Below are 21078 nucleotides of genomic sequence, written 5' to 3' on the forward strand. Positions count from 1 at the left end.
TACGTTCTGGCTAGTTGATTATCCTCCACCGTGCTTGTGCCGCGGACTTTCTTTCGGACGGTCTTCCTAAAAAGGGCGTGTGAGTGTGTGTGTCTGTCTGGTGGATCAAACTCCGAAACGAAACAGATTCTGATTCCACACGCTACACGCGTAATCAACAACGGCCAAGGCCCAGGTCGGTTAACTTCCTCCAGGTTTCAAAGCACGCTGAAGCGGCCTTCTGCTAGAGCCATTTAAACGGTTTTCAAAATAAAGTTAGTTCAATCCCTCGGCTTGGAGTGCAAAAGGAGGGTAGTAAAGCAGAGAGCGCGGAAGGGAAACGCACATAACAACGACTTGATTTACTAACGATCATTACATTCTGCCCGATCGCGGAAAGTTTCGTGTGCGCGTAGTAGTAGAGTCTGGGAACAAAACAACTACACCGCGATCATCGTGTGTAGTCGTTGTTTCTTCTTTCCAATTCCAACTCACCCAATCCCCCTTGTGCCACCACACTTCAGTTGACTACGCGCACTAATGAATCCAAAGCCAGAAGCAAATACCAGATACAACACACCAGCAGCTGGTCTCTTTCATTCATGCGTTAGAGCAACCGTTTTCTTGTTTGCTTCTGGCACCGCTGATTTCATATTTAACGACGGATTGAAGAAGTTGGCAGACATGGCGTCACCCACCAGCACAGCACAACACGGCGATTGTGTCGTGTTGGCTCGAAAAACAGGTTGGCGAGGCACGCGGTGGCTTTTCGAATTAGCAAATGAACCTTGAATCAATAAAGCCACGTACGTAAATCGGAAATGGAATTGCAATTTAAAGCAGAAAATGTGAAATATTTAATCCACTTTTACGCGATTCATTCCAAACCGGCTAGCGTCAAGTCTGTGTGAATTCTGATGGTAGCATAGTAGTAGTATTGTATGGTTTCAATACAGGCGAGGGATGTGTGGGGGGAAGGGTGATCTAGGTAATTCCATTATAAAGATTTATTTCGACATTTTGCCAGCTGCTGTGCACATCGTGTACATGCAGTTGATGGTCAGGATGCTATCTGAACTTCCCACGCTAATCCGTGTCAGACTAAAAACATTTTAATCTTTTTTAATTACTGAAATTTATTTACTTCTTAAATAAATGATAGAGATGATTGAAAGATTGCATCTTCTACGTTTGCAAATTGAGCACCTTTTACACCTTCAAATGGGACCAAATGGGATAGATTCCATAAAAAAAGATTCAATATTTTAAACATTTTATTGTACAAATACGTGGATATATCATTAGAATCAACTGTGCCCCAAGTTCAAAAATAGTTTAAACAATAATAATTGGAATTTCCAGTCATGTGAATGTGACCAAAAAAGTTCTGCTCTCGGGAAATTGTTTTATTTCATTTAACGAAATCATGAATAAAATACTTAACATGACCATATTGCCCCGCATTTCCATATATATTTTTTTTGTGGATTTTTTTTGCGGTCGTGGTTTTTACTGATGTATAATCAGGCAATTGATTACTTCGATCTTATTTGGTTATGTTTCATTTCCAATTGGAACCCTCACATCTGCAACTATAAACGAAGCCTAAGCTTAAATTTCTAACATGAAACAAAAGACAGCGAACAGATATTTCTCATTCCAATCGGCATTTCATGCTTATGTTCAACTTTTTTTTTCTTGTTGCTATACCGAAACAAATTACTGTACTTTGTTCATGATTTGTCCAATTCCATTTGTTTTCCACCCCCTGGACAAGACACTTTCCTTGTACAAATGGTCATTTCTCGAGCGTCATCACGATAAGCAATCAAGCTGAGGGCCTACGGCGTCTTGCGTCCATTCGCTACCGCCCCCCACCAAAGAAGGTGACAAATTGTCTCCCGCCGGAGCATGAAATTTGAAAACAAATTGTCATCCAATGGAACTGTCCCTCCCCCTTGCCTCGCCCGGAAGCAGGCCAAACAACCCCCATCGGGCGCGCACGGCCCGATGGTCACTTTCACTCCAATTCACACACACACCTGTGTCCCGTCCCACACACCACACCCGGGAAGAGGTACGCGCGGTTTGGTGCTGAGTAGTTTTGTGGCCGTGGTCAATGGCCCTACTTTGCGGTAATGAAGTATCCATCCAGATAATAAGTGCAACACAGCCCCGCTAGAAACCACTAACGCCCCGGAGAAGAAGGTGATCGGGGGAGGGGATCTCGTGTATCGGTGGGCCTAATTTAATCCACAATTAACATTGTTCGCATCGGTTGGATTGTGTATTTTCATTCCGATTGGGCAATTTGATTGTTTTGTTTGTGGCTTTTTATTTTCTTCCTCCTCTCTAGCGTGGGTCAAGAAAAGCTAGATCCCCATTTCATTAGACACACACTAACGCCCGACGGCACACACAAGGGAAGGAAGAGCAGCATTGGATGTATCAATTTCTTCGAGGTTTCTACTATCGTTTGGAAAATTGGGAAAAAAAAGCGAACACTACCAATTCCTCCTGCTCCATCATCGAACGAATGACATCATCGCCGGTTCGATCTAATTACGTGTTTGTATGTGTCTGTGTTGGCATTATGTTGAGCATTTTTGGTGGAACAACTCCAACAGAACACTATTGGAGCAACAGTACTACAATTCTAAAAATTAGTTGAGTATAATGTTTTAAATTATTCAAACGCATTTGAGCGTAGATTTGAAATTCTCAACAATATTTCCTTTAAAATATTAAAATATAAAATTCCCAATAATATTCACTTTACTTCTCAAGATGGAAGAAGCAAACGATTTGCAGTCTCAGAAAAAACGGGCTGCGAATGAAGAATCACCCGGAAACGCAAGCCTTCGCTCTTCCTGTCGGCAGCAAATCAACCACTATCGCGCGCGTCGAATGCCGTCGTCGTTGCCCTCGTTGGGTGGAAAAAAAGCTGAAAATGCAACACCATCAGGGTAATACTACTACTACCGGCGCATGTGTTTTTTCCGCCTCCCTACTCCGGCGGTGTGTGAAAATTCGGTAATGGAAGAGGATAATTTTAGGCATGGCCGAGAGAGAAAGAAACACGTCGGTGGTCCTTCGTCCATCCATCCGTACACACACACCGGCCTCCGACCGGCATGGCCAGCTTGTCAGGGGCTGCGGGGAAAGTGGGTAGTGCAGGGAAACACACAAGGGGAAACGAACCTGGCGCTGACGCTACACACAGCAGCAGCTAGTCTAGGACCGCGCGCTCTAGCAGTGGTCTCTCTGCCGTCTCTTGCTCCGTGATAAATTTAGAATCCGATTTGCCTTCCTGTTGCTCCGATTGTGGCCAAACGCGCCTGTGTTTGTGGTGGTGTTCGCGTACACATGCTGTACGGGAGTAGTGTACCGTGTTATTTATTTATTTTTTCTTCACTTTCCGCCCAGTTACAAGAGCCGCAGCAGAACCGCGTTTTCTCAACGCCGGCCAAAGCCCCGCAACGAGCACCAAACGGTCGTTCCCTTTTCGGTTGTGTAGTGGGGAGGAGCGCGTATTTGCTTTTCTTCCGTCACGTAAATTGGGGTACCTCCACCAAAAGCGACCACACAGTTTTCCAAATTCAATGTACACTTTCTCGTACCCACAAAAAAAGCACGCCGCCGCCCGCCGCTGCATTCACAACAAATGCATTTATTATTCAACCGTGCTGATAAGCGCCAGTGAAGGAAACGTGCTGGCATTAAAAAGTGTTTTCATTATCATCATATAAAAACACACATTCACTTACGATGACACTCCCCACACACACACACACACGCGCGGTTGAGCACGTGCCGGAGAAAGATGCATGCGTAGTAGGAAAGATGCATGCGCCGCGGAACCAACGCGGAGGACTCATCATCACTTTACAATGCGTAATCCGATAAGAAGCCCGGCGGTTCGGCTTATGGCGTGGGTACTCTGTGTGTGGGTGTTTAGATTGCTGCTCCTGCCTCTGCTGCTTGTGCTTGCTCTTGAAACGGAACCGCGCTCTTTTAAACGCTTCTCCTTAGGCTCAAGAGTGGCGCTTGAAACAGAGTCAGTCAAGTGCACACACGAGCTGATACGAGGGGCGTGAAGGGGCGGGGGGTCGTCTGAGCTATCTGCGTTTCTTTGTGCGAGATGAGATGGCGGATGCAAATGGGCAAAGCATATGTTTATTGTGCGCAATAAATAAATGTGAGTGTGTGTGTGTCTGCTTTTGAAGAAGGCTTACTAGATATTTTAATTTTTATTGAAGATATCGATTGCCTTGTTGCGGAATGATGCGAACATCTAACTCATTAATAGAAAAAAAATCAAATAATTGGATTACTTAGAGTTTCTTACATGCAGTTTGATAGTTTGGCGGCTGAATTTCAGCCTAAAAACAGACGCTCATGCGATGTGTAGTGTAAAAATATGAGCATGAAATGCTGAAAAGAATTATTCAAATGAATTACTCTGAAATTAACGCTACAGCCAACTCCTTCCTACCAATCGAATAAGGATTGCAGAGATGATAGAATACCGCACTGCTATAGAGTCGCTGCTACAGAGATTTGAATCTCTCTTTGCAATCAAACATACTCGCTCATTAATTCACTTTTTTGGGATTGATAACACTGACCTTCCTATAAATAGTTATTCTTATTTGTTCCCACAATTTGAAAAAGAATCCCATAAGATTGATTCATAAAAGTAGAGTAAATAATTTAAAAAAATCTAGTAAATGGTTTACAGATTCCAAGGGGAGGGGGGGGGAGGAGGGGGGATTTGAAATGCCTATAATGTTCTGATTATTACGAATAAAATCTGAAGATACTGTCTAACATGTAATTGATTTTTGATAATTTCAAATGAATTTTCCAATTGGTAAAAATACAGGAAGTTCATTATTCACAAGAACATGTTTGAAACGGATTTTAAAATTAACTAATTCAAAAGCAAACAAAAAGCACTCTTTTTAAGCTAAAAATGATAAACAAAATGGTTTTCCGATGACTGATTATCGAAAACGTAACTCGGTACATAAATCTTTCAACCCATAAATATGAATACTTCATGCTTTCTAACTGGACCAACCCTCAATAAGATTCATATTCAAGCATGAAAAAGCGGTTAAAATTGTGAGGTATTAAAATACACACACACGGTTGGTTGAGGTTGGAAGAACAGCTTGCTTATTTGGATTCTTTAATTTAAATATGTAATTCTGAAAAAATTTGATAGTCCTTGAAGCTGAATAGAGGAATTTCACATTTGCCGATGGCATTGAGCGTCATCGCAATAGTTACGTAGGCACAGCACAACAACGTTACATACCAGGGCGAATAATCATAGCCGATCAAAGCCGATATGCGATAAGTTAAACCAGAAAACCACAGCCATAGAGAAGCGAAACAGTTTGACAGTTCAACTGTACACAAAAACAAACCCCACATACCGTCGATCGTGCTCAAGAAAAGAGTGTGTTCGACCCGATACGCGGCAAGAAGGCGGTTTTTGGGTGTACACACAAAGCTCTTTTCTGTAAGTTATTGCTTTACGGTACAATGTGTTACAGGCATCGTCTCATGATCGCCGCCATCATCATCATCTTCCTCGCGCCACTAATAACAGGTGTTTTCGGTTTCAAATTAATCACCCCTTCTTTAGTGCCCCGCCATTACGAGGCTGTTGGTGCGTCGAACCATCGTAAATCACGGCCACAGCGAATGTGTGTGTGCGCTGTTTGGAAGGAAATTTCGCTTTAAATTATGCACGTGTATTAAGCAACCGGTTACAAGTGGGAAACGCATCTGGATGGTTAACCACCGTTCCTGCTGCTCCTCTGATTGATGTACGATAATAATGATTCTAAAGGGTCGGTGTGTTATTGTGCGCCCGTTGTTCCCATAAAGCAGCCGTTTACTGCCTCACTGATGCACCCAATTAAACGATCCATTAGCGGGCCCAGAAAGGTTCATCTGCGCCAACTTGTACGCACAGCCGCCACCACTTCAAACCCGGGACCGTTTGTGCGAAACACGCGAAAGAAGCATTTGTATTTCCGGAGAAAGTGATCGCCGTTTGGGAGACAGTTGCTCAACAGGTTGTGCAACCGTAACCTAATTTGCACATCTTTTGCATCCCTAGTTCAACGCCTTCTTATTAGCGTATCTAGCGTAACATTTATTGCATGTGTCAAAGTGCAAAATAAAGCACGAAAAGAAAATCATTTTGGCATTTCTTGCACATCTAGCCATTACCCAGCGCTATTAAATTGCCTTTGCATTAATTGCAAATGACACCCGACGACTTCATTAGCCGATTTCGCGAAACGACGAGCGAAGCGAACAGGCTCCTAACTCTCTAAACGTGACATTGGCCGGCAGTGGTTCGCTTGCACCGACTGACTGCTGCAGCTTCCAGGAGCACCGCAGAGGGCAGGGCACCATACGAGAATGTGTTAATTTTGCAGATAGCAGGTACAGAATAAATCCGCATATCAATTAGCTGCCAGCTGTTAAAATCAACACCTGGAGTGAATCGTTTTACTACTACTAATCATTGGTCCCGGTTCATTATCGCACATTTAATTAGTGACTTCGTTGCAGTAGCCTGCAGTATTCTTGGAGCTAGAAATATTTGCAGAATCTTCAAATTATTGTTTAAACAACTAGAGGAGGAACTATGTGCATATTAGTGATGGGTAAAGTTGGCAAAAATCTGGAGTCGACTCCGATCCGACTCCGATAAATTCGGAATCGACTCCGGAAGGTAGGTCCGCGCTGCAATATCCGGAGTCGTTCGGAATCGTCTGGAGTCGTACGGAGTCGCCCGGAGTCGCGCGGAGTCGGAGTCATCCGGAGTCATTCGGAATCGTTCGGAGTCGTTCGGAGTCGTTCGGAGTCGTTCGGAGTCGTTCGGAGTCGGAGTCGTCCGGAGTCTTTTGGAGTCGTTCGGAGTCGTTCGGAGTCGTCGGAGTCGTCCGGAGTCGTCCGGAGTCGCCCGGAGTCGGAGTCGTCCGGAGTCGTTCGGAGTCGTTCGGAGTCGTTCGGAGTCATTCGGAGTCGTTCGGAGTCATTCGGAGTCATTCGGAGTCGTCCGGAGTCGCCCGGAGTCGCCCGGAGTGGGAGTCGTTTGGAGTTGTTCGGAGTGGTTCGGAGTCGTTCGGAGTCATTCGGAGTCGTCCGGAGTCGCCGGAGTCGTTCGGAGTCGGAGTCGTTCGGAGTCGTTCGGAGTCGTTCGGAGTCGTTCGGAGTCATTCGGAGTCGTTCGGAGTCATTCGGAGTCGTCCAGAGTCGCCCGGAGTCGCCCGGAGTGGGAGTCGTTTGGAGTTGTTCGGAGTGGTTCGGAGTCGTTCGGAGTCATTCGGAGTCGTCCGGAGTCGCCGGAGTCGTTCGGAGTCGGAGTCGTTCGGAGTCGTTCGGAGTCGTTCGGAGTCGTTCGGAGTCATTCGGAGTCGTCGTTTCCGGACGACTCCGGTCGACTCCGGACGACTCCGGTCGACTCCGGACGACTCCGGTCGACTCCGGACGACTCCGAACGACTCCGAGTCCGGGCGGATCTAGTGGTTCCATTTTGCCGGAGTCGGAATCGAACTAACAATAGTCGGAGTCGGATCGGAGCCGTGGGTGCACTCCATACAGCACATCACTAGTGCATATGCTAGTTTGACAGTTCGGCTCGATGTGATCTTTCGTAATTTACTCTTTCATGATTAGCATAACTAGAAGAGTTGATCGATACATTCTTTTTTTAATATAGCTTACAAGAATATCTCAGTTAGGCTTACGGTACCAAAATAATCATAAATTTGAAATAAATAATAAATATGAATAAAAATGGTAAGATGTTTTTTCCATTATAAAGAAGTTCATATACAGTTTAGGACATAATTTCAACCGTCAACTGTCAACGTCAAAAAACGTATCAAATCTTGAAAGGCCCAATTCTTATATTTTCCAAAATTGTACAACTTGATCTTGTTTTTTGTAGATAAAGGTTTTGTTGTTATTATTTAGTTTTATTACTATTTTTTATCAATTCCAATGTTTTGAATTGCCATATTTCCATTATATTTGTGGTCATTGTTAGCAATCAATTTGTTGAAAATTAATTGTCGAATCCGAACAACCATTCTGGTACAATGATAAAATCCACCGGCGCTATCTCATTGAACAAAAACAAGGCAAACAGAAATTCATAAGAACCTACCATTCTCTGATTTCATAATTGAATTTACCTATTTATACAGTAGCATGCATAAAAACCCGAATGCAATCAAAATGCATTAACACACGCACGGAACTGCATCGGAGAGAAACAAACTCTAAACAAACATCAAAATGAAGATAGACAAATTAAAAGCCTAGCGCGCCAGACAAGTTCATCACTTCCGGATGGCAGAACCTCCCCCTCTTTGCCATGTGTTCTTCTGCCGTGCCGATCAATCAACCGCATTTATTTATTCCGACAGGTCCAAAACACAAAACGGGGGGAAAGAAACAAAAAACACCGATGCGGAACCACTAACTCAACAACAAGCTCCACAGCAGCCAGCTGGATGTATTCTTCATCATCCAGGGAGATAGAGATAGAGAGTGGAACAGAGATGGGCAAGTGCATGGCAGCTGTGTCTGGAATTGCTCTATTTGCACAAATGCATGACAATCGTCCACCGAAAAGCTGCCGGTAGCTCCCAGCACCACCGAAAGGACGAACCGGTGTTGTTTTTGAAGATATTTCTCCACCCGAATAAGTACGGTGGATTAGTTATTACCATACCGGAATTTTGTTGAGCACTCGAGAAAGAGTGCAACGTGACCTGTTGATTGCAACAACGGGAACAACGGGCATATGCAAGGTGTCACTAATGCCGGATGTCACTCTGGACGTCAACGCGCAGCTTGACGGTGGGAAATTGAATTTCTCTCATATTAACACACCCAGGATATTCAGGTGCAGAAAATTGTATATCCAATAGTGATTGACATACGTGCAATCGATACGAACTTGCGGAGAGGTTAATATTTAAGTATGAAATTCAATTTAATTCCCAGAAAAAAATAAAATATTGATATAATGCTAAACATCTTAGAGTAGCGTACGTGCAACTAAGGGTATTCTACTAAAGCCATTAACAAAACCTACAGAAGGCATATAGTTCGGCATCCATCTTAAATCCTAACAAGATTTGCCTTTCCAAGGAACTGAAGGACGATGGATCGGACAACGTGCCCTCGGTAGATTGAATAAAACATGCCTACAACCCGAACCAACAACATCCGAATTCTTCCCCGGAACGGAGGCATTAGCTTGACACTGACAAAGTTCCCCCAGGAAGCGGCACAACAAAAAAAGGCCCCAACTCCCGTACGGCTTAAATGAGTTTTGCAGACTTCAGCTGAGTGGACGAAAAAACGACCGGTGACCCACTGGCATTGTGTCTACTGTGTGTTATGGTTTTATGCTAACCCTGAGCCAGCAACAAACGTGCCCGGAAAGTTAACCGAATATCCGCTCCTCCTGAACAGGCAAGCAAAAACGGGAACTCCCCCGGTGGTAGAGTATCATCATGAGCCCTCTCTGTTCTGGCCTGGGTACAGGTTGCCTTAGCATGTCTTAAGGAATGTGGTGGGGGGTGTTGATTGTTCATCATCCCCCCCTAAACGATCATAACGGATTCTGGTTGTGCAAAACAGGAAGATGTAGGTTCTCACACTATTGCACACAGACCACGTATGCCGCCAACTGTGCTAGTGGTGTCTTTGGTTTTAAACCGTTCATAACCGAACGACGACCAATCAATACAACTACCCACCGACATCCGTGGGGTGTGTAAAGTTCGTGAGGTGAATTAATTAAATTATTACTAACAAATTTTTCATGGAGTGAGGATACATCTTTCACATAATATATTTCGACACACCACCCTAACAATGTTTGAATACTTTTCACACATATTGGAACGAGAAACCCTTCATTAATTCTTATCAACTGTAACCGTACGTCATTGGATTGGAAGGAAAAACAACACTCACACAGCTGCTTGCTCAGAGAAGAACATGATTAGTCATCGTTGGCAACCACCAGTGGCAGCAAAAACCCTCTCTCCGGGAGTGACCCAGCAGATGAAGAAGCGCCCGATGCGCCCGAAGCGCCCGAAAGGTGCATGACAACTGGGGACATTTTAATTCTCGAGGTCAATTAGTTCAATTGCATGTGTGAGACACCCGGCCAGCTTCATTCGATTCACGCTGACCCCTGGTGGTTGGTTTGTTTTTTTTTCTTCTGCTCACGACCAATTGATCGCAACGATGGAACATAATAATCATCCATGAATTCACACAGACTGACAGCGCACCGATAAAGCATACATTTGAAGAAATTGAGAGAGCCTACCTTCAATGAAGAAGTTAATGCACTAACATTCATCCGTATTCAAATGAACGATGATTCTGAAGTAGAGTTTATTATGAATAATACGTCCCATTTTGCAATACTAACTGAAAGGATACTTCCCCGGGAAGTTGATCCGGCTGTTAGAGGCCACCATGAACGGGGTGCAGTGCAAAGTGAGAGTGTCGAACTTGACGTCGGAATCGTTCGAATCTCACAGGGGTCTGAGGCAAGGTGACGGACTCTCCTGTCTGCTGTTTAATATCGCTCTAGAAGGTGTCATTCGAGGCGTGGGGCTAGACCACGACATCCGTGGCACGATCCTCTACCGGTCTCTCTAATTTCTTGGCTTCGCGGATGACATTGACATCATTGGCAGGATAACAGTAAAGGTGTGTGAGGCGTACACCCGACTCAAACGCGAAGCAGCAAGAATTGGATTGAGAAACAATGCGACGAAGACGAAGTACATGCTTGCCGGTGACTCAGACCACCTGTAGTAAAGGAGTTTTGCTACGTTACTTCAGACAACGACATCAGCAGTGAAATCCGGAGACGCATTGTTCAGGGGAATCGGGCATACTATGGGCTTCCACCGACTGCTGGTATCGAGAAGACTTTGAGACCTCACGAAATGTGAGATATATCGTACATTGATTCGCCTTGTGGTCTTCTATGGATATGTGGACCATTCGGAGGATGCAAACGCTCTGTGTTTGACCGACGCATCCTTCGGATGATCTTTGGCGGTGTGTTCGAGGAGCATGGAATGTGGAGGAGAGGGATGAACCACCAGCTTGCTGAGCTGTACGGCGAACCGAGCATCCTGATGGTTTCGAAGGCTGTGGCATGTCATGAAGATGCCGGACTCATGCCCCACCAAGAATGCGTTCCACAGCGATTCCCAGTTCGGCACAAGGCGAAGGGGAGCACAGCGAAATCGATGGCTGGACCAGGTGAAGCGAGACCTGACAGAGATCGGGTGTCTACATAGATGGGAGGATGCAGCCAAGGACCGAGCATCCTGGAGAATAATTGTTGACCGGGCCATGTCACATCAACGTGCTCTATCGTGAGCAGGCCAACAAGAGAGAGAGAGAGAGAGAGAGAGAGAGAGAGAGAGAGAGAGAGAGAACTGAAAGGATATTGGACACAAGAGATCGCTGAGGCAAAATTCCTTTTTAATTCTCCTAAGACAATTAAAACAAATTGTCTTCGATCACTTTAAAGCATTCAACACAAGAAATCTCTGAATAAATTACCCTGAGGATCATCCCCAACATAATTTCAAGTTGACTAATCCATCTTCCACTGCGATTAAAGCTGAAACTACGACAAATCTAGTCTATTCTTTCCAGCGAATCAAACTCTTTTTATTAGATTCATTGAAGCGAGGGTTCAATTAGTTGTATCAACTACAAAAAACGAGACACAACTAATGACCCATAATCTCAAAGTTCTAGGACGAATCAGACCGGGAACGAACAACCCACACCAAACACGAACACTTCCACTGGTTGTCGCCTTTCCGTACTTAATTTGATTTAAACCGTAGCCATAACGGAATAGAAACTAGTTCTTTCCGAGCGGTCACGACCTTGTCTCGAGTTCTACTACGGAGAAGGCCACACACACACACACTCGCTCCCCCTCGTTGGTTTGGTTTCATTTTTACCGATCGGAACGGAAAGCAGAAGGCGAATTATTGAAAACGGCAACGATTAGAAGATTAAACTGTCGCCATGCAGACAGTCAGGGGAAAAATATACACACAAAGTTTTGCGATTATACCGCCTTTCCCCCAAAAAAGGTAGCCGCCCGACACAACATATGCACGCAAAAGGCACATTAAAGAGATACTACAGAAAAAGATACAACTAATTAATCTACAAAAAGAGTGAACGCCAAACAGAAAGTGGCAATGTTTTAATGACTCACTACCCCAAAAAAAAAAGCTGAAAAAGAGCAATATAAATAATAATCACAAGTCTCCAATTTAAGAAATCAACAGACATCAAATTCCAAAACATACACAAACACACATACATACACATTCCACCATCTGACTGGCGGGCGGAAAAAGGCAAATGGAATGTAATGGCAAAGGTGACAACAAATCAAATTGGAAAAAGAGAAGTGAAAAATAAGTCACAAAAAAGGAGAAAAAAAACCCTCCCAGCGGAAAACTTCCACCGGAATGAAAGCGTACAAAATCGCATTTATCCGCCGTTTCGGTGTGTGTGTGTGTGTGTGCGGCCGGTGGAATGTTTTCCCAAATTTTCTTCCGCACGCTTTCCATCACCAAACGGGCGGCTCTTCCTTCGTGCGCCTAGAGCTAGCCAAAGGAGGAGGTGGAAAACAACCGAACTGTTTCCAATTCCGTTCAACTTTGAAGACGGCAGCAGCGTGTGATCGTTTAGTGAGCTGTTTGTGTGTGTGTGTGTGTGCGCTTTAGGTTTGACACGTTTAATCGAAGTTTAATCCACATTTCATCAAAAAAGCAATCGCCATTTGGACAAGCTAAGCGGATTGCTGAAAGGAAAGGCATGTGCAGGAAAGGCGGCTGGTGATGTCGTCGTTAAATTCGTCGGGCGTTTGTATTGCAAAAAACATGAAGTTTTTTTTTAAAGAAAAATTAAGTTTGAGCTTTGTGCGCAGTAGCGTAAAAATAATGAACCAAATTGGGGTTATCAGGCAACCGATTGCTTAGCAGACAGGCGCAAATAATATTGACTTATTTAATAGTTGAATGTAACTCGTGAAGTAACGTGGTTTTTTGTTATAATACACATAACTTTTACATGAAATTGCAAAATTGTTGTAACTATTTACCATCAATGGGGCCCTTTTCGTTTTAATTTCGTAGGCTTAAGTTTCAGCCTGTCAGCTGTTTGCATTGTATAGCAGTGTTTTAGAGCAGCTATCAAAGTGGGTATAATACACAGGTGGGCTTATCCCAAGGTGTATGTATTTAGAAGGCTGATTTTTATCGCTTCTACTTCTGAATGAAGATTTCAACAGTGTTTTATGTCATCGTCAAGCTACCAGAAAGCCTGTTTGAGCCAAAGTTTTCACCCGTCCTGTCAAAAAGTGACGTTCAAAAGTGACGTTCGAGGGCCCCAATAACAGATAAAAGTTCAAATGCTAAATTGTCTTGGGAATTTTGCCTTGTTTTGATAGCTGAAGAATGATTTGACAACTCCTACTGTGACACACACACAAAGTGACTTATTGTATACTTAAAATCTCGTTGACATCTGTCAAATCGTCTGTCAACATAAGGAGACTTTTACATGCCATCACACTACACATGACCCGCTACACGATCCGCCGATGTGGATTGGAATTGAACTAACGACTTGTCGCGTGTTAACCCTGTACCTTATGCATGACACCATAGAGCCATCCGTGCTGAACGTACGATCATAACCATACAGATTCGTTGATTTAGCTATGAAAGTTAAAAAGAACTGCTCAAACCAGTAATCAAGACACTTTGCAAAGTTATTGAAGTTAAATATTTTGAATCATTGGCAAATAGTTTTGGTATTTTTAGCTAATCATAAATCTTCGTTCGCTCAAACTCCCACGACAGCCTGGAGCAGATGCTCAACCCCACCCTGCACAGCAGAAGAACCCAAAAAGCGATTGGAATATTGCTACACGACTACCGTATCAAGCGCAACCAGGTCACTTTTTCATAATCATTCCTGTTACATAAACACCCCCAAAACGAGAATAGAAGGTAGTGCACGTCACGTCGTCTTCGGCACACCAGTCCCAGACACACGCACACACATATACATAACCACACAGAACACGGCACGCAATGCTGTTCGGGTTTAGAGAGATCAAAATTAGTCTTGAACAGCACTTGAACTCCTCGGAGGCAAAAGGAAACCCGCGGCGTTCCCGCAATCCCAAGCACGCACTCATCGCCCCAGCGAGCCAACAAAAAAAAGCAGAACGAATCGCACGGCCTTGCAAAAATTTTGACTCACGAAAACCCGACAACGGATTTTAGTTCGAATCGGGTCGGGGGCGGAGGTTGTTGTTAGGGTAGTTTACGTGGGAAAAGCCGTCACAATGGCGCAAACGTTCCCTCTACACAGGAGGAGTAACAGAGATACTGCGCGTGTATTAAGCATGTGGTTTTACTCCTTCTTGCAGGGGGCTAAACGGATCTTTTCGCATCGCACATACATCACCCGGTACACGCGTGCAGAATTGTTTATAAGGAAGGTTGTGCTTGTGCGTGTGTGTATGTGTGCGGCTATTTTAACGCATAATTACGCGGCACCAAAAATGTATCGCAAAATAATGAATGTTTCAAAACCGGATCGGTTCTGCCAACGAGGAACGAGAAAAGCCGCACCTCGGTGAAGGTTAGAAATTTCTGGCTAGGTTTGTATTTATGTATTTAATAATGTGTAATGTAAGCAGCAAATATGAAAATGATGCACTAAATCGTAAATATACAAGCTAAAATGTCAAACAAATGCACTATGCGACATGAAAATGTAAACCTTTTTAATCCACTAAAAAGCAAAAGCAGTACGTCCATCAACAACAGTCAATGACCATTTCCAATCACCCTTGCCGATCGTGCGCGATAAGACATAGCACCAGAATCATGCCCGTGCTCAAAGACACAACAAACACGCTCAGCATTCACGAGCACTCACAGCACCTACCATAACCCAATGCAGTGCCAGCTGCAGGCAGAGGAGATGTATGCAGTCGGTGCGCACACAAAAACACGTCTGAAACGCGCCTGATGCACAAGACAAATTGCGCCCAGAGCCGCCGAGATCGTCGCGTACCGCCCGCCACTGGCAAATTCTTTAAATTAATACTTTTTTAAGCCACTTGCGCATAATCAATCCCCGGCTGATAAGAACGTACGAGTAAAAGTTTGGGAGCAGGGGGAGTGGGGGACTACGTCCACACTGTCGATTGTCCACAGAAAATATGCCGCCACAAATACGTGATTGTACGGGGAAGATGGATTTTATGAATTATTTCCATTCATAAATCAACCAGTTGGTGGGAAGGAAAAACAAGATCAAATACAGACCGACGAGATTGTGAGACGAAGTGGTCTCTTAATTATTATTTTCTTGTGTTCGAATCCTCTCAATCAGACAGCACAAGAAAAAGGCTCATGACGAGTGTGTGTGTCTCGATGGCTTTCAAATATTTGCATTCTCTGTTTTACCTCCATCATTCAACGACCTACTTGCAAACTGACCTACTTGTACGAGACAAATGACATATCTCACCGGCTCGATAAGATGATCGATCATTCGATTGGGAAAGGGATGGACGTTAATATTGATAGCAACACTGTGTTTAGGGAAATTATGTAGACTTTACCTTTGTTTTTAGCTAAACAAATCGATAAATTTGTACACTTTCAGTATCATTATTGATCGGACGTGCAGTTTAGAACCTTGATATAGGGATTTTATCGTCAAATTTGGATATTTTTATGAAGCACTATGTTGAAACGAATTCAAATTCCAAGCCGAATTTTACACATACAGAGATTTTTCAAATATATAGCATTTTAAACGTATCATAGGTCGAGACAGCGTGGTGGTTTAATGGTAACAGCGACGACTTGTCATACGCATCGGATGATCGTTCGGTTGATCGAACCCCATCGGGATCCGTCGCGCCATTATTAAAATAAGGTTTTGGCAGCTAAATGCCCAACAATAAAAGATATGATTCCTCTCTTCAGTAAAAGAGAGGCAGACTTTTGGCAGCGTATATAATAACTAATGTTGTAAGAAAGTGTTGTGTGTGAGGTTGGCTAAATGTTATCGTAAAATTTACCTGAACTGATCACTGCGAGGGACCGTTATTGCTGACCGGTGGGGGGCAGCAGCAAGCAAAGGGTCGGGGAATGATAAAAATCGTAAAAATCGGGTCGAAATAAAAAATATATATACGTAAAGATATCCCGGTGACGGATGATGTGTTGATGAGCTTCTTGGGCGTTGTTGTGCTTCCTGAATTCCTTTCTTGAAGATTTGCCTTCGTTTTTGCAATTTTTTTGGTTCTTTTTTCGTTGATGAAAATTAAATATTCAAAATTTCCGATATGATGATTCGCGCGCAAAAACAGAAACAAAGAAGGGTGTGCAAATGAAGGCAGCAGCGCTTCCACGTGTCGTTGTCGTTAAATTGTGGCAACACTTTGCGTTATCATTTGTTACACATGGGCGCACACTTACACCCAAACACAAACACACTTGCACTTGTTATTGCTTGCGCTTCACTTGCTTCAATCGATCAAATTTTGTATCACTTTTTTTTCGGTGTGTGTACACAGGCACAAACGCAAAACGAACGAGTTGCTGTGATCAATTTTCTTGCCACCATCAGAGGTAGGCTACGGTAACTTTGCAGGGCTTTTCCTTCTTGACCCTGTCGTGGCGCGCGCACTTGGGTTTCGCAAACTTCACAACATCACGGTGGCCGGCAGACGAAGCTGGTCGTATTGTTGAGCGAAGGACACACGGACACTCACTGCAAATGGAGGTGGATTGGCGAGATTTTTGTGTGAGTGTGTTAGAGAGCAGAACGAAAGGATCGTTTGTTTAATCAGTCACGTGGGAGTAATAACTCTTAGCAGGTGGTGGTGGTGGTTTAAAGTGAAATATATTGGGCTTGTATCTTTAACGATGACTGCAGAGGAGATAGAGGAGGAGAAGGCTGGCTTGATAGGTCCATCAAAAGCGCAACCGAATCGATTAAATGTTTAAGGATGTCCACGGTTCATGGTTGTTTCCTATTCAAGTTCACAAACACACAGAAAACGGGGAAGTGTCAAACCGTTCTACTCAAATGCTTCTTATCGAATAAATAATTTTTAAAAACTGCTCATCGTACGTAAGTCTTCCGGGTGTGTCAAACTTCAACAAAATGAAGATAGCTACCAACCAAGGCCATTGTGCTTGAGAGTTTGTGTGAATTTTTAACTGCCACAATTATGCGAAATGTTATAGAAATATTTTGTTTTCTGTTGAAGTGTCAAATTTCGTGTGAAGCATTTTCAACTATTCGAATGAACTAACACATGAACTCATAAAAGACTTCATACAGTGTAAAGAGCATAAGCGTTGCTCTGCCTTTCTACTGATATTAACGTTTAAATTCCAAAACGTTTGTTTAAATTGTTGAAAATAGAATAAACTATTTGAAGTTAAGGGACAAATTGCCCTAAAAATCCACATGTGCCTTCTATAACATTTTGTTTACAAAGAGCAAAGGGCATTCAACATATGTAGCAATATTTCCAATATGTTTTATTCTACCATCCTGTATCAAATTCTAATCGTTTGATGAACTAGAAAAAAGATTATCTTATATAAATTGCGTTACCAAACCAATTGTGTTTTTATAATCAGCAAAATAAAGCAACAATTTCTTTACTTTAAAGCTTCATTTATCCAGAGTCAAGGATTATATAAGAATTGCCTTTTCCTGCGTTTGGTGCCGAATTCGATATGATCAATGTAATTGAACTATTTTACACATGTTGTGCCAATCAGCTCAAACCAGCTTGAAAGAGTTTTGTTAGAAACAGTTGAAATTTTTCACACTGCCTGAACCTTACTTCCCTTCTAACTGCAGAGTGAGTGTAAGTGGCCACCAGCGCACCGCAAAAAAAAAAGCGTAACCCCAACGATACGGGTAGGAGTGAGGGGAAGAAGTGTGAAGTGGGGACAGTTGCATTCGTACTACAGTTGCACACCGAAATGCATCGCCGCGTGCGTGTATGTGTGTGTGTGTGATTTACGTGCCATTTCTGCCAATTCCCGCTTCCTTCCCGCACGACTCCACCCCCCCCCACCCCCGTTCTCCGGTGTCTTTCACATTCCCATCCTACACCTGCTGTTACGTCCGTTTCCTTTTTCCGGTTCCGATGTGCGACACAAAACTCCACACACATACATCGCGCGCACGGCACAGACACACACACACACACACACGAAGCAACGAAATACTTTTAACCGTAGGGTGGTTGTGGTGGTAGTAGAAGGGACAAAAAAAAACACATATTCTTCCTCTCACGGAGAAGACTTCGCCCCACCCTACCACCCCACCCTGTGCGCAAATCCGCTGCACACCTACAACCCTTTTGTTTTGCGGACACGAACGAGGGAGTGTTGTGTGCGTTCTCTACTACACTACTCCTGAACACGGCACACATCGCACACTGACACTCGTTTTACTTGTTTTTTTCTGCTTTTGTTTCTGGCACTGCTGCTGCTGCTGCTACTCCTTTTCTTGACGCAATTGCACGGAAACTTTTCGCTTCCTCGATCCCGCTTTGGTGGCGATAATGGGGAGCTAATTTTTCACACTTGACACAAACACACACACGCACACATACCCATTCCACGGCGAGAGCGAGAGGTCAGGAGTGAAAGGATTCCGTTTTTTATTCTTTTTTCTTCTATTTTGCTAGTTACTTTGCTTCGGAGCGGACCTGAGTTCGATGCCGACTTTCTTCGAGCGCCCCTACGCGTTTCGCGTTCGCAGCAGAAAAAGACACTCCCGAAACCAAAACTCAGCCCCAAATGGTTGCTTTGATGGGAGCAGCACCAGCACCAGCACCAGCAGCAGAATGGGAAGTTTTGTTCTCACACACACGCACACCCTATCCCTCTCGCCCATGGCATCCGACGACCACGACAAGTAGCACTTTCGATTCTGGTGCCCCTCGATTTCTATTACCTCGTTCGGTATATGTCGAAGTGGTTGAAAAAACAAATTGGAACTATTTCTCCGCTTCCTCGCGTTCGCGTTCCGCTTTGCACGGTTTGTTCTCGGTTTCGTCTCCGTTGCAGCTGAGCTTACGCAAAAAAACGGGATCGCGGAACGAGCCAACAGGGCGCTGCGTTTTCCAAAGAACTACGAATGTGTCGGGCGAGAGACTTCAGTGGAAAACAACAAAAAGTAGTTTTGTTCTTCGTTGCAGTCACCCCGTCGTACGGTGGGAGCGACCCCGTGGCCATGGCGCGTGAAATGCGCAGGTTGACAGGTTGGGTGGGAAGAATTATTGGCAGGTAGCGAAACAATAGACAGATAAACGTTAATAGGTGGATAACTTTATGAAACTGATAGTGTATTATACAGAATTGTTGGATAAGAAACACAATTTTAAACTTACAAAAGATCCAACGAAATAACGAATTTACAGTACGAAACGTGACGTTATAAACGCCGCGCACGGTTTTTAGTACGGATCAATTTGTGCTAAATGTTATTTTTATGTATATTTTACAATTCCATTCGAGTAAATAATTTAAAAAAAAAATTAAATATCATTAAAGGAATTTTTCAACCATTTCTTTGTTGAAAATAATTAATAAAACTTTATTTTAAATTGCAAAATTTAGCACTCTGCTTGACGCCTGTCAAATGGTCGACATTCACAGGTTCGTCGACTTTGAAAGGTTCGGCCAGCTTCGGCACCTCCTCGGCTTCCCTGCCTGCAATGTGGCCAGATTATTTTGGCGGATTTCGGTAGGAGCACCAATATTATATCTGTAGTTTTCGGTAGGTTAAAATTCGAAACTCAGGGGGGGGGGGGCAGAGAGCTAATGCGTAAAATAAAAGTTCCATGTCACGAGAATATGCATCCTTTCTGTTGTGTAGGTAGCGCAGGTGTAGCCGCGACTCAATGCTGTCACGTAACTGACAGCATGTGATGTCAAAAAGGCCGGGAAGGACTTCGGCAGCGATCGCTGCGACTCGGTATCAGGCTGCGGACTAGGATGGTTGTTGTTTTATAAATGTTGTAAATAGAGTAAAAGTTTTATAAAGAGCCCGATTGTGCCGTTTTATTTAAGTGTATCAAACGTTCGTCCCGTTCCGAAACACAACACTTTCACTAGGAACATTGTACTAGGAATTCAAAGCCAAAGAAGGACTAAGATGCACATTTTCTTCTCAGTGGTGGCAAGTTCTTTTTCTCGGGGCTCCACCCCAAATTACCAAATTGTCCTTAACCCACTGTAAAACCACTTCAAACCCACGTGGGTTTGTGGTGGTCGATTCAGTCGTTAACCAACCAAATTTTAGAACAATCGGAGCTGCCAGTTCCGATCCGATGTATTTATTTTGGCCACCCTTAACCCACCTTTTCCAAAAATGCTTTGAGGAAAAGTTTGGTCAAGGGTTGGCTAAGGTCAATATGCTGAACAGGATTTTAACTCTTCGATTGATTAAATTCATTCACTTACATCACTGCACTTCAACTTCCGCAATATTATTAGTCTATAAACTATGCACTGACCAGCGAAATGAAAGAGTCCACTCGCAAGTAAACAAACACACATATACACATATTACACATGAATGTTTTACAACAAACCAACTTAAACACACACGTTTAATTGCTTCCTTTGCACAATTAAATAACATTTTATTACAGTTCAGTACAGAAACATGTTGAGCAAATAAATTGCCCGTGCATAAAAAACTAACTTCAACAACATTGAAGTGGCTGCTTCTGTGGCCGTGTGGCTTAACCCACCAAACTGATAGTTTTTTAGCTTTGTTTGATGGAACTGAATTTTTAGTACAAGAAATTGGTGGCGTTTTCGGTATCTTGGTTATATGGGACGCGACCGCTTAGGGCTGCTGCAGTGCTCCATCGGATACGTACGTGCTGTCATTTGATTTTTGCTGGATTAT

The 21078-nt window shown here is 43.6% G+C and overlaps 1 protein-coding gene across 4 annotated transcripts in view; it reads right to left on the minus strand.

Annotated features, from left to right (window-relative positions):
* LOC120900079 overlaps positions 1-19338 on the minus strand; it is a 30589-nt gene extending 11251 nt beyond the window's left edge. For 2 of the 4 annotated variants that reach the window (XM_040306641.1, XM_040306638.1), the window contains exons 1-2: positions 19114-19338; positions 16205-16899 (exon numbers count right to left, since the gene is read on the minus strand). The gene's annotated coding sequence lies outside the window, so the exon portion shown is untranslated. Of the gene's footprint in view, positions 1-16204; positions 16900-18769; positions 19024-19113 lie in introns of those variants that run through there. The other 2 variants (XM_040306640.1, XM_040306639.1) reach the window with 2 other exon arrangements.
* Between the last annotated feature and the right edge of the window lie 1740 nt (positions 19339-21078).

Source organism: Anopheles arabiensis, chromosome 3 (assembly GCF_016920715.1).
Source record: "Anopheles arabiensis isolate DONGOLA chromosome 3, AaraD3, whole genome shotgun sequence".
Lineage (NCBI taxonomy): Eukaryota > Metazoa > Arthropoda > Insecta > Diptera > Culicidae > Anopheles > Anopheles arabiensis.